At 43.1% G+C, this 14605-nt stretch overlaps 1 long non-coding RNA gene across 1 annotated transcript in view; it reads right to left on the bottom strand.

The window, feature by feature from the left end:
- Nucleotides 1–14605, bottom strand: part of LOC309487745 — a 167030-nt gene that overhangs the window by 127639 nt on the left and 24786 nt on the right. The gene's annotated exons all lie outside the window — the stretch shown is intronic.

Raw genomic sequence — 14605 nt, 5'->3', positions numbered from 1 at the left:
CTACCAATTTTTTTATAGTAAAATGAAATGCCTGTTGTGTAGAATATTTTAATCTGTTTCTTGTCATCGCAGACAGACTCGATGATGGTGAGATCAGATCTCTGTGTGGAGCACCGGCTGTTGTCAGACTCCCTGTGCATACAAAATGTCACTGGATTATTACAATTAATGGCAAAAGGAAAATTTTAAGTCCGTTAATGCAGTTTATAAATGGTAAATAGTTATTAATTTAGAGGTCATTGAGGAATGTAAATGCTAGATCATGGATGTATTTAGTCTCTGAATGTGCTAAGGCCTCATCACTGTCCTGGGTCACCTGTCACCTCTAATAGCTGCTCTGTCTGAGTAAGGCGTATCAGTCTCAGTGCTGTCCGGGGCAGCGTGATGAAGTACAGGCAGGAGTGATGAGAGCAGCCGTGATCTCCCTGTCCTTTCTCCATTCAGATTCACATCAATGAGTGCAGTGATACACTGTTAGACCTTACCAGGTTTTTTTTACAGTAAAATACTGGCGACACTGTTGCCAGTAATATACAGTTAATTGTACAGTTCTTTACTGTAATCTACAGTATGTTACTGTAAAAATGCACTAAATTAAAACTAGAGTTTACTAATTTCACTTGGAGAAACCGACTGCCTTAAATTGACCAACTGTCATTTAAATGTATTAACTTACATTTATAATGCATAAATAATGTGAGCAAAGTATTACTGTGAACTTACATTTAATTTGAGACCACTAAAAAACTATTGAACATAAAAAGATTTCCACTGTTCTTTAAGGAAGTGTTCTTTAAAAGCCAAAGAGTGCACGATAAGTCCAGTTTTCTTGTATAGTCTTTCTAGGCGGCGACCCTCAGTGTTCATCGTTCGTAGTTCAGGAGCGGATTCCTGTTCCCCCAGGTCCTGTTGATGCACCCCCTTCTGTACCTGGGCCTTCTGTTCCTTCGCAACCCAGTAATGCTAATGTTGATGTCACCCGACCAGAATGAATTGTTTTTGTACCACGAGATAGGAAGTGTCCAAAATTCAATGGCAGGGTTGACCTTGGCATTGAGGAGTGGGTTGAGGAGGCCCAGGCTTGTCTGTGCGTTCGTCACCTTTCTGATACCGATAAGGCGTTTTACTTGTTTGATCACTTGGAAGGGGAGGCAAAGGAAGAGATTAAGTACCGCCCAGAGGTAGAACGTAAAGACCCAGACAGAATTATTTCAGCTTTACGGGAATTGTATGGTTGCTCACAGTCATATGTTTCATTGCAGGAGGCCTTTTTCTCGAGAAAGCAACAGGAGGGGGAGAGCTTGTTGGAGTTCTCCCTTGTCCTGATGGGTCTACTTGAGCAAGTGAAACAACGATCTCCTCACGGTATGCCAAATTCACATATTTTACTGCGAGACCAATTTGTCGAACATGTTTTTGATAGCGCCCTCCGTTGCGAATTAAAACAGTTGATACGTTGTCAACCTACGTTAACCTTGTTGGATATTCGTAGCGAAGCCCTTAGATGGGAGAGGGAGGGTATGCCAGGAAGCACAAGGGCCCGAAGTCATTCCGTTCCCTCCGCTCATGGGATTCAATATGGGGTGCAAGGGAATCCATTTATCGGCGTGAGTAGTTCACCTGGGAATTCTGAGTTGGCTGAGTTAAGGGATATGCTTAAATGCCAACAAGAACAGTTAACTAAACTCGCACAAAGTTTTGCTCATTTGCAGACCCCCCAGTCGCGGAGTCAACCTCCTAGACAGGGGCCTGTTATATGTAGGAGGTGTCAAAAGCCTGGTCATTTTGCTAGGGAGTGCGATGGGGAACGTGCCCCGTCTCGGGCTCCGTTTTCCTCACGCTCCATCCCGTCACTAGCTGGAGGAGGACAGCCTGGCCCATCAGCAACGTCGGGAAACTAGTCCCCACCGTGATTCAGGGCCATAGCACGGATGGGGAAGTAACTGGCTCAAAAGTTTCAAATATGTCGCATTTAATGTCATCTTGCCCGCACCTTGTCGTATTGATTGGCGGAGTTCGAGTGCCCTGTTTGGTGGATACTGGCTCCATGGTAACTACGATCACAGAGAGTTGTTTTCAGAAACATTTCGAACCATGGGGTCAGGATCGACTTAAATCGTGCCAGTGGCTACAGCTTCGAGCTGCTAATGGTCTTTCAATTCCCTATATCGGTTATATGGAATTGGACGTCGAATTGTGTGGTCAGTTCATTTCAGAATGTGGCGTGCTTGTTGTACGGGATCCTCCTGGTGGCTTGTGCACTCGGGTCCCAGGTGTGCTTGGAATGAATGTTCTTGGCCGATGCTACCAGGAGCTTTTTGGACAACAAGGCCTGGCCCTCTTTGACTTGCCTTCGACGTAGAGGTTCCAAATTCTGTTCTACAGGCGTTGCAACATTGTCATTTAGTCGATAATCAGTCTCCTGAGGTGAGTTCAGGAAGGGTTAGAGTGCGAGGACGGAGACCATGTCGCATCCCAGGTGGCATGATGAAGTTTGTGGCAGCTACTTGTTCTGAGCAATATGCCAATAGCACTGTTCTTTTTGAGCCTCCAGAGTCTGGGTTGCCGGCTGGTCTGTTGGCTTCTCCGGCATTAGTGCAGGTTACACGAGGTACTGTTTATCTATCTGTGGTAAATGTGGGAACCATTGACGTGTTGCTTTATGCTAACACTGTCCTTGGTACACTAAATAATGTGGTGGTTGGTGTTTTAAGCCCCCAACGGCGCCTTCCAGGCAGCGAGGGGATGGGTAGGTTTAAGGTTGAGGGTAGGGTTAGCTGCCTCTAAGGAGCCATTGGGGGCTTAAAACACCATCGAGCAAATAATGTTTGTGTGGTTAGCTTGCCATCGGGAATTAGTGAGGTCAGGTCTGTAGCGGCCACAGTGGGTTCCAAAGCCCTTCAAGTGATCCCTCTTGTTCAGGAACAAATTGAGGCACTTGATTTGTCTGTTTTATCGGATGTAGAACAGGGCCAGGTAAAGGACCTGCTTTATAGGTTTCAGTCTGTGGTTTCTACTCATGAGGGTGACTTGGGATGTACAGGTTTGATTTCTCACGACATTCCCCTGCTAGACACCGTTCCTATCTGGCAACGGTACAGGCGTATACCTCCGTCGGAATATGAGGTGGTGAAGTCCCACATTAATCAGCTGTTGGAGGCGGAAGTTATAAGGGAGAGTTGTAGCCCGTACGCTTCACCAATTGTCCTTGTTAAAAAGAAAGACGGTGCTCTACGTATGTGTGTCGACTACCGTCAGCTAAATTCAAAGACCCGAAAGGACGCGTTCCCTCTGCCACGCATCGAGGAATCGTTGGGACTCCTTGACAGGGGCCTGCTGGTTTTCCACTATGGACTTGGCTAGTGGATACAATCAGGTTCCTGTCACTGAGAGAGATAGACCTAAGACAGCATTCTACACCCCTTTTGGGTTGTTTGAATGGAATCGCATGCCCTTCGGGCTTTGCAATGCCCCAAGCACCTTCCAGCGTTTAATGGAACGGATGTTTGGGGACCAGCAGTGTAGGTCCTTACTCCTGTACCTTGATGACATCATAGTCTTCTCTTCCTCGGTGCCTCAGCAGTTAGAGCGGTTGGAGGTTGTTCTGAGTCGCTTAGAGCATGAGGGTTTGAAGGCTAAATTGAGTAAATGCGCATTTTTCCAATGTGAGGTAAAGTATTTGGGACATGTTATTTCAGCACAGGGAGTATCAACTGATCCTGGTCAAATCGAGGCAGTAGCTAATTGGCCACGCCCCACTAGTGCGTCAGAGCTGCGTTCATTTTTAGGCTTTGCAAGCTACTATCGCCGTTTTGTTGAAGGGTTTGCGAAATTGGCAGCCCCCCTTCATAAAATGGTAGCCGCATGGTACCATGATACCATAATACCTGCTAGCCATTAATGCCGATGCACTTTCCAGACAGGACCCTGCTAGCCATTAAGCCTAGGACACGAGCAGGGCAGGGTTTTTCTAGTGCCTGGACAGAACAGTGCCAGCAGAGTTTCGATGAGCTGAAGAGTAGGTTTAATCACCGCCCCAGTACTCGCCTATGCCGACTTCTCCTTGCCTTTTATCCTGGAGGTAGACGCTAGCCATGGTGGTCTAGGAGCTGTCCTTTCTCAGGAACAAGGAGGTAAAGTACGGCCAATTTCGTATGCAAGCCGCAGTCTTAGGCCCACTGAGCGCAATATGTCCAACTATAGCTCCATGAAGTTGGAGTTTTTGGCGCTCAAGTGGGCCTTGACTGAGAAATTTAGGGAGTATTTGTTAGGACAGCAGTGTATTGTCTACACTGACAATAACCCTCTCAGCCATCTGAATACTGCAAAGCTTGGGGCTACAGAGCAGCGCTGGGCTGCGCAGCTTGCAGCGTTTAATTTTGAGATCCGGTATCGGTCAGGGAGGAGTAACCGGAATGCCGATGCACTTTCCAGACAGGACCCTGCTAGCCATAGGACAATGAGAGGTTGGTTACCAGGGACTGAGGTTCCAGAGGTCATGACGGAAGCATCAGGGGTAGATCTGGGTGTACAAGCTACCCAGGCGGTAGTTTCTGCTTTGCCTAGTTTGGTGGGTGACATGGTGTTGTTACAGGAGGCAGATTCGGTGATTGAGGAGGTTTTAGTGTTCTGGAGACGGGGAACACTCCCCACTTCTGAGGAGCGCCGACAGCTGTCCAAGACTGCCCTGGTCCTACTGAACCAGTGGGATCGGTTGCTGGAGAAAGAGGGCGTTTTGCATCGTCATGTGTTTCGTTCCAATGGCGGTGAAGAGATTCTCCAGATAGTTCTTCCTGCTGTCTTGCATAAGGAAGTTTTGACACAAATGCACCAGGGACATGGGCACCAAGGGGTCGAGCGGACCACCGAGCTGGTGCGGCAGCGCTTCTACTGGCCACGCTTGACATCTGATGTAGCCCAGTGGTGTCGGGAGTGCGAAAGGTGTCAGGTCGCCAAGGATACGCAGCCGGTTGCCCACAGCTTTATGGGTCATTTATTGGCCTCCAGGCCAAATGAAATCCTGGCCATTGATTTTACACTGCTGGAACCATCTCGCTCAGGGTTGGAAAGTGTCTTGGTGATGACTGATGTGTTTACCAAGTACACTCTTGCAGTCCCCACTCGAGACCAGCGAGCTGAGACTGGCTCGCACGCTGGTGGCGGAGTGGTTCTAAAAGTTTGGTGTCCCTGGTCGCATTCATTCTGACCAGGGCCACAGTTTTGAGTCTGCCCTAATACAACAGCTTTGTGGTCTTTATCAGTTTGAGAAGTCCCGCACTACGCCATACCACCCGGCCGGCAATGGGCAGTGCGAACGTTTTAACAGGACTTTGCATAATCTCCTGCGCTCCTTACCCCTTTCCCGAAAGGCAGATTGGGTTTCTGCTCTCCCTCAAGTGCTTTTCTGTTATAATACTACCCCTCATCAAGCGACTGGTGAGTCACCTTACTTCCTGATGTTTGGCCAAGAGCCAAGGCTCCCTATTGATTTTCTTTTGGGTAGAAGCCAAGAGATGGTGTCTGGTAGCGTGAATGAGTGGGTGTTGGAGCACCAAACCAGGTTGCTGGTTGCCTTTGAAGGGGCCCGAGAGCATTTAAAGGTAGCAGCAGATCGTCGTAAGAAGCATCATGACCTGCATGTTAGAGATGGGGGAGGGTCAATTGGTTTACCTTCGGGATTATGGCGTGAGAGGGCGCCATCGGAATCTCCATCTGATGAGGTCGATCTGTGGGTTTTGGTACCTGAAACTCCACAGGCTGGCGGTGGGTTGGCACTAAGGGATCCAGTGTCATTACCTGCCCAAGTTCCTCTGGTTAATCGAGAATATTGACCCTACAGCTTTAGTGGCCCCTGGACAGCGTGGTGTGGTTCCTTTGGATCCAGAGTTGGTAATGGAACCCTTAACTGTAGATCAACCTGGGGATAGTGGGATTGCCTTGCGACGGACGGGGCGAGCGAATACTGGTCACCATTCTAATCGACACCACCTCCCTCGGACAGCAGAAGTGGTGAGGGGTGGTGCCTCTATGGTTTCCTCTGTGTCTAATTCTGTCTCTGCCCTCTTTAGGCCCTGGCACTAGGTCATTCCTTGGGGTAGTGGGAGTTGGTCCATCGTCGGGGCGACGTTGCAAGAGCTAGGGGTAGATTGTGGCAAGGCGGGTTAAGATCCCGCCCTATTATTTGTGGTGAGTGATGGGTGTGACAGCCTATCGGCAGCCATCCCTGGCCTATTTAAGGCGGAGTTCAGGCCACCTGGGTATGCGTCATTGTCACTATCGCCTCTGTTTGGGTGCGCGCGCATCTCTGCTGGAGCCTGACTAGGGTCCGGATTTGTGCAACGTTGCTTTTGGGTGCAGGCTGTCCTCATCACAGTGCAGCTTATGTGTTTGGCCAGATGGAACACCGGTACATTTGCGGTTTGCCTATTATGAACGAGGCTTGTGTCAATCTGTTTGTGAGCGGTTCATCTCAGTGGACTGCGGGGCAAATGCTCTATAGACAGCGTCGTTAAGACTGCACTGTTTGTTCTGCTGCCATTAATACCACTATGTGACCATTTTATTATTTTGATACATTACTTTGTTTTTTTGTTAGTTCATTTTGTCTTTGAAGATTGCTTTAAGCCAATGCTGGTGGACTAAGTGAGTGGCCAGTCTCAGAGCCGTCATTCAATGTGAGACGTACTATCAATAGTGTAATTTAGCCCTTACCTTTTGGTTATATTGCCACCAGCAGTTTGGTTATTTTGCTCTTTGATCAGTGCTTTTCTTAAGGACTGTGAAAAGTGAGCTACATTCTGTTTTGGATTTGTTTTCTGTGATTCAATTAATTGTTCTCATTTTGTATTATTTCACTTTATTTTTCTGTTTTATATAGCATTTGGCTGCTCTAATGTTTATGCTGAAATGGCAATCTGATGTGAACTCCTTGGGAAACACTAGCCAGCTTAACTTCTGTGGCCAGTAATTTGCCAAGTGTTGGCCTCTTTTATAGTTAGAATTTGTTCTACTATAATTTGTTGATACATGTGTCTGCAGCTAATTGTGAAATTGTATTGTGTTTTTGTGTTTCTTTCAGAAGCTGAAGGCCCCCGGTGTAGGGAAGCTAGCTGTTTGTGCCCTTTTTGGTGGTGGTGTTTCCTTCACCGAGTGTTTTGCCGTTGGCACCTGCGTTTCTTTCACTTAGCAAGTGTGAGAGTGAGTGTTTGTGTGGAGTGGAGTTTGGTGAGTGGTGTGATCTTAGGATACTCACTGCCCAGCTAGCTCCCTACTGGTAAGCCTCAGCCTGAAAGTGTTTTTTTGTTTTCTGTTCTGGTGCACACCGAAGTGGTGTAAAATTCTTGTTCCCCCTGAGTCAATAGCTTTTTATATATTTAAAATAATTATTATTGTGAAAATAAAGTATTTTTGTATTCAGATCCACGTCTCTTGTCCTCTGTGGTAGCGAACCTGTGTGTTCTTGTGAAATTTCCCCGTTCAGTGAAACGGGGTGGCGTAGTCTGCTGTTTATTCTGCTATACTTTTCTCATAAGTGTAACTTTTGCCCTTCCACCACCTCGCCACATGTGGTATTAAGAAATGTCAAAAATAGGGACCAGGTGTCTTCAAAGGCTGATATTTGCTTCCTTCTGTGTGCATTGTGTTTCTCCATTGAAATGTGTTCTGAGATTAAGTTTGTCCAGTGATTGATGTGGCAAGATTTCTTTGATTTCCAGTTTTGGAGAACTACTTTCTTAGCGACAGCTAGAGAGATGAGCAACGGATTCATGTATTTTTGCGGGATATGGATTTCGGAAAAGTCGCCTATGAGACAAAGTGTTGGGGATGATGGGATTCTGTGGCTCAGGATGGTGGACAGCGTCTCAGTGACTGTAATCCAAAAAGAGTGAACTGGTTGGCAGTGCCACATGGCGTGCAAATAGTCGTCTGTGCTACTTAAAGTACATTGTGAACAAATATCGGTGTTGTGTAGGCCCATTTTGAACATTTTACTTTGGGTGATGTGAGTTCTGTGAATGACTTTATATTGTATAAGCTGCAGGTTTGTGTTATCGGTCATGAAAAATGTGTTCATACAGATTTGTATTTGCTCTTTTTAAAGGAAACATAGGCCTTATATCCTTTGGCCCTTCGACTTCGGGTTGGGCATGTTCCAGAGCGTTTGCATGTAAAAAATTCTGATTTTGCAGACTTGCAGAATTCACACTCCTGAAATTGGCATCTTTGGATGTTTATGGTAGTGAGCCTTTCTTGAACAAATCCTTTTCTAAAACATGGACTGTTATATCTGTCTCTTTTTTGTTTCCTTTAAATCTCTCCTCTCTGTATAGATGTCTTTATAAATTCCTCCATATTTGTTGTACAAAACCTAAAAAGCAAAGACACCAAAAATTAGGCTAAAAACATCAGTAATGTAAACACCTAAAAATTCATGATAATCTCATGAAAGCAATGCAATGCATACTGTAAGCTATTTTTTAAAACATTGGAGTAAAACCAAGATGTTACGTACAAGTTAAAGGGATACTTCACTTTAAAAGGAAAATTCTGTCATCATTTACTCACCCTCAAGTTGTTTCAAACCTGTATGAATTTCTTTCTTCTGCTGAACACAAAAGAAGATATTTTGAAGAATGTCAGTAACCAAACAGTTAACTGGAACCATTGACTTCCATAGTACTTTTTTTTCCTACTATGGAAGTCAATGGTTCCAGTTAACTGTTTGGTTACTGACATTCTTCAAAATATCTATTTTTCTGTGCAGCAGAAGAAAGAAATTCATACAGGTTTGAAACAACTTGAGGGTGAGTAAATGATGACTGAATTTTCATTTTAAAGTGAAGTATCCCTTTAACATTCATATGATGGTCTGAGGACGACATCACGTAACAGAATAAATCAGTGACGACTTGAGGTCAACATATTCATATGATGGTCTGAGGACGACATGTTACAGAATAAATAAGCTAATTTAAACGTTTATCCCTGGATCTCCCAGCGAATCGTGCTTTACTGTCTGACCAAGCTGAATGGTCAGTGTGACTCTGTAATGATGAGGCAAGGACGAAGCGGAGAGAGAATCCACATGCAAGCACTACTTTAATGAAACAAACCGGTAATCCAGGGCAAACAACAGAACATGGAACTCGAGGACAGGAACAAGGAAAAGTAAACAGCTACAAGCTACAACGACCGACAAACAACAACTGAAGCCCAGAGGTTTAAATACACAGGCAAACAAGCTATACAAGATAACAAGGGGCAGAGATGGGCAGTATTTTAATTACATGTATTTGAAATACGTATTTAATTACTTTTGAGTATTTTGTAATTTGTATTTTCCTTAACAAAAATAAATGAAATGTAATTTGTAATTAAATACTTCGAGAGACTGTAATTTATATTTAAAATACTAAAATACTTTTTTAAATATATCATTTTATTTCACATATATTAACTTTCATCACCAGGCTTAAAGGGATAGTTCACCCAAAAATGAAAAATTTCCCATGATTTACTCACCCTGAAGCCATCCTAGGTGTATATGACTTTCTTCTTTCAGACGAACACAATCAGAGTTATATAAAAAAATGTCCTGGCTCTTCCAAGCTTTATAATGGCAGTGAATGGCCGTTTCTGTTTTGAAGTCCATCACAGCAAATCTATCCATCATAAAAGGGCATCTATCCATCATAAAAGGGCATCTATCCATCATAAAAGTGCATCTATCCATCATAAAAGTGCAACTATCCATCATAAAAGTGCAACTATCCATCATAAAAGCGCAACTATCCATCATAAAAGTACATCTGTCCATCATAAAAGTGCATCTATCCATCATAAAAGTGCATCTATCCATCATAAAAGTGCAACTATCCATCATAAAAGTGCATCTATCCATCATAAAAGCGCATCTATCCATCATAAAAGCGCATCTATCCATCATAAAAGTGCATCTGTCCATCATAAAAGTGCTCCACAGGCTCTGGGGGGTTAATAAAGGCCTTCTGAAGCGAAGCGATGCGTTCGCGTAAGAAAAATATCCATATTTAAAACTTTAACGACTAAAATAACTAGCTTCCGGCAGACGGCTGTACACATCGATTTACGGCGAAAGAGTATCACTTGACCCGACGCATGATGCAATGATGAACACGGAAGCGCAGAGGATAGAGCAAAACAAAACACCAGTCACGAATTAGAAGTCTAAAACAATTTTTTCTAAAGAGAAATGTGGGAGGAGCTTGAGTTTGTTGGCCAGTCCTGTTTGTTTGAACCGAGAGGTGTCAAAGCTTACGCTACTCCTACATCTACGTCATACATCGTCAAGTTTTATTCTTGTGGCGCAAGTCGACTTGTGTTGGCCGTCTGCCGGAAGATAGTTATTTTAGTCGATAAAGTTTTAAATATGGATATTTTTCTTACACAAAATGATGGACAGACGCACTTTTATGATGGATAGATGCACTTTTATGATGGATAGACGCACTTTTATGATGGATAGAGGCACTTTGATGAACTTCAAAAAATATACCCATTGACTGTCATTATAAAGCTTGGAAGAGCCAGGACATTTTTTAATATAACTCTGATTGTATTCTTCTGAAAGAAGAAAGTCATAAACACCTAGGATGACGTCAGTGAGTAAATCATGGGCTAATTTTCATTTTTGGCTGAACTATCCCTAGGACCATAGACATAAAATACAAATAGGACTACCAAATTGCATATCACAGTTTTTGGCAAGTAAATCACGTGATGTGACACATCCAGGGCTTGACATTAACTTTTTTGCTCACTAGCCAATGTATTTGCATTTTTACTAGCCACATTTTTGTTTTTGTGAAATTACCTTTTAAAAGTCGACTATGGCATGCTAAAATTGACTTGAACTAGATTTACAACCCTTTTAAATGTAAAACCACTGTACACACCCAAATCAAGACTACACAAAACAGGTCATTATCATTAGCTCTGATAAGGTTGTGTGTAAAGCTCCTTTTTTTTAAATAAAACCATTATATTACATATCGCCACATAGCTCCACCGGCATACACTGTGTGCATGTAATACTCATTAGGGCTGTCAAAATTGCTCAAAAATGACGTTCGAATATTCTCTCTAAAAAAAAACACATAGCCTATATTCGAACTATTCGAACATGGTTGCGCATTTTGTCAATGACTCGCATTACGTCAATAACAGGGCAAATTAATACAAAGAGACATAACTACTTGTATAGGTAGTTTATTTAAGTTTAAACACATTTGACAACGTATTACCTACACAAAAACAAGTAAATCAACTAATGGCCAAGACCGCAGACCTCACTCTCGCTCACTCACTCACTCGCAGGCACTCTTTCTCTCTCTCGCCCTCACCCTCATGCTGCGTTCACACCAAACGCGAATAGAGCGTCTGGCGCGAGTGTAAAGACGCGTTTACGCGCGTCTGGAGGTCTTGCGGCGCGAATGAGGCGTCACGCTCTCTGTGCATAACGGTTTAAATGAACAACAACAATAAACAAATGTTGAGTGCTGATCAAGAGTTTTGTGCAAGCAATTTAAGGTCGCGACTCTTATATACCAGGCTTCATTCAGTGATTGAAACAAATATTATTAACAATAATTGAAGTTTTTAGCCTATATAGAACCGACATTGAACGCTCCGAGCGAGTTGTGCTGTGGTAAACATGGAACTTTTCCTTGACATGAAACGGTAAATAATCAAACCAGTGGAAGCCTGTAGTGCATGAAACTGCTGTATCTAACCTACCTTATTCATGCAATATCTATTCAGTCATTACAGTAGCCTACACTTTAGTAATGTTTCTGTTTAACGTTAACGCTTCTTCCTGTTACCTGTCCCTGACCCCTCAGGCAGCGCGCCCACTCGCAAAGCAGACAGCCGCGCCTCTGCTACCGCGGGCGTTTTTCCACATTCGAATATTCATTTTCACCTTCGAAATTCTGTTTTTTAAAACTATTCGAATATATATTCGAATTTAGAATATTCGTTGACAGCCCTATGGGAGTTGTAGTGTGAGTGTCGTAGTGTCACACTTATTTCAGATGCCTTTTGAAAAGACTACAATTATTCAACCCGCCACAGTGGCTAGTTGGAGTGACTATGTTACCCGCCACGAGCAAAATCCACCCGCATTTGGCGGGTTGGCGGGTGTTAATGTCAAGCCCTGGACACATCCTATTGACCCTGTTCACATTTCTGGGTTTCTCAGAAGTGGAAGGCGTCATAGTTGGGTAAACTTCTATAGCAGTGAATGAAAGACTACATTAAATATATTTTTTGTGTTCCAGTTTGCTCAAATAGCAAAAGAAAAACGCCACAACTGCGTTTTCACACCTTTCAAAAAGAGTAAAAAAATAGATAATGGCAGTCGGAAGAGAGAAAGTTGTCAACTTTGTCACAGACCATTTTGTCTATTTAAATAACTCCAGTAAACTATGGAGTGCCGCAGGGATCTATGTTGGGCCCTCTGTTATTCTCAATATATATGATGCCACTTGGAAATATTATAAGGAAACATGGAATTAGTTTCCATTGTTATGCTGATGACACTCAAATATATATTTCATCACGGCCGGATGAAAACGCTAAATTTTCCAAATTGACAGAGTGTGTTAAAGATATAAAAGATTGGATGACGCGTAATTTACTTTTATTAAATCCAGACAAGACAGAGGTAATACTTATCGGTTCAAAAAACCGCCCACAAAACCTCGCACAATACAACTTTAACATCATAGGATGTCCTGTTACTTTATCCTCTACAGTAAAAGACCTGGGTGTTATACTCGATTGCAACCTGTCTTTTGAAAATCATATTTCATATGTTACAAAAACAGCCTTTTTCCACCTTAGAAACATTGCTAAGCTACGTAATATGCTATCAGTTTCTGATGCAGAAAAGTTAGTTCATGCATTCATGACCTCGAGACTGGATTACTGTAATGCTTTATTAGCTGGTTGTCCTGCATCCTCAATAAACAAGCTGCAGTTAGTCCAAAATGCCGCCGCTAGAGTTCTTACTAGATCAAGAAAATATGATCATATAACACCGATTTTATCATCACTGCATTGGTTACCTATAAAGTTCCGTATTAATTACAAGGTATTGCTACTGACTTATAAAGCCCTAAACGGCTTAGCTCCAGTCTATTTAACGGATCTTCTATCGCCCTATAATCCATCGCGCTCTTTAAGATCACTAAATTCAAGGCTTTTGGTCATACCGAGGATATCCAGAACCACCAAAGGAGGGAGAGCATTTTCACATTTGGCTCCAAAACTCTGGAATAGTCTTCCTGATACTGTTCGTTGCTCAGACTCGCTCTCCCAGTTTAAAACTAGATTAAAGTCGCATCTCTTCAGCCAGGCATTCATATAATATTTTTAATCTTACAGTTCAAACTACAATCCGGCCTCTAGCTCATAAATGCCAGAGGAGAACTGGCCCCCGACTGAGCCTGGGTTCTCCCAAGGTTTTTTTTTTTTCTCCATTAGGTCACCTGATGGAGTTTTAGGACACCATTAGGTCACTTGATGGAGTTTTTCGGTTCCTTGCCACTGTTGCCTTTGGCTTGCTCAGTTGGGGATATTTTGGGGATATTTAATTTAATTTTATCAATCAATAAATTCCACTTGAAACAAACCTTGTTGTATTATTTAAATTTAATACTGTGAAGCTGCTTTGATACAATCTGTATTGTGAAAAGCGCTATACAAATATACTTGACTTGACTTGACTTGACAGCCGCGCTATTAGAAACACCCTCACAGCAGCGTTAACTAGTTTTTGTGTAATATAATACAAATATAGTGTTATATGCGTAAAGTTTTCAGAGTGTGGCTTTGGAAATGTACCGTTCGGTACCATAATTCATAACTCATATTAGGCCTAAAAGAGTGAGAATGCGCCGGACGCAATCTCTCGCGGGACAGACCGTTCAGGTGCGCAACTCTCACAACCTAGCATATGTTCACACATATTTGTAAAATGCTCACTGAGACTTTGAGGGGCTCTCTGGAAAACTCAAAGTTGTGACCCAGCGTCTGATCCAAGAGAATCAGGTATCGACACATCCGGCCCGCTCTCCCAAGAAGATTGGTGCCTTCCATTTCGACATACACCTTGCGGGTCCGTTCTCATGACAATTGTGATTTTGGCTTGACTCTGGCCAGAGAGAGACCGATCGGTACAAGAGTGAAACTCAGAAACGAGGCGAATACAGCAATGGGCCTGGACTTGTTGCAAGCAGCAAGCAAAAAAAATAGGCTTTACAATGACATAAAACATATGTATATTGGATTTTATTTGGCCGAATGACCAAGAAATTTACAGTAATTTAATCTGCCTGATTATATTGTCTGCTATATTTGCTTATTTATTAAATCCAGGTGGGTGATAAGATAACATAATTTGATACAGAATATAATGTATATTGTAGGCCTATATGCAGGGGCGGACTGGGACAAACATTCAGCCCTGGCACTGTAGCCACACAAACACAGTATACTGCCAAAAATGATTGTATACTGCCAGAAAGCATTTCAAGGTCAAAGGGGCAATGACCACTGGGCCACC

Source organism: Leuciscus leuciscus, assembly GCF_965113295.1.
Source record: "Leuciscus leuciscus genome assembly, chromosome: 23".
Lineage (NCBI taxonomy): Eukaryota > Metazoa > Chordata > Actinopteri > Cypriniformes > Leuciscidae > Leuciscus > Leuciscus leuciscus.
This window is presented reverse-complemented; position numbering and strand designations above follow the sequence as displayed.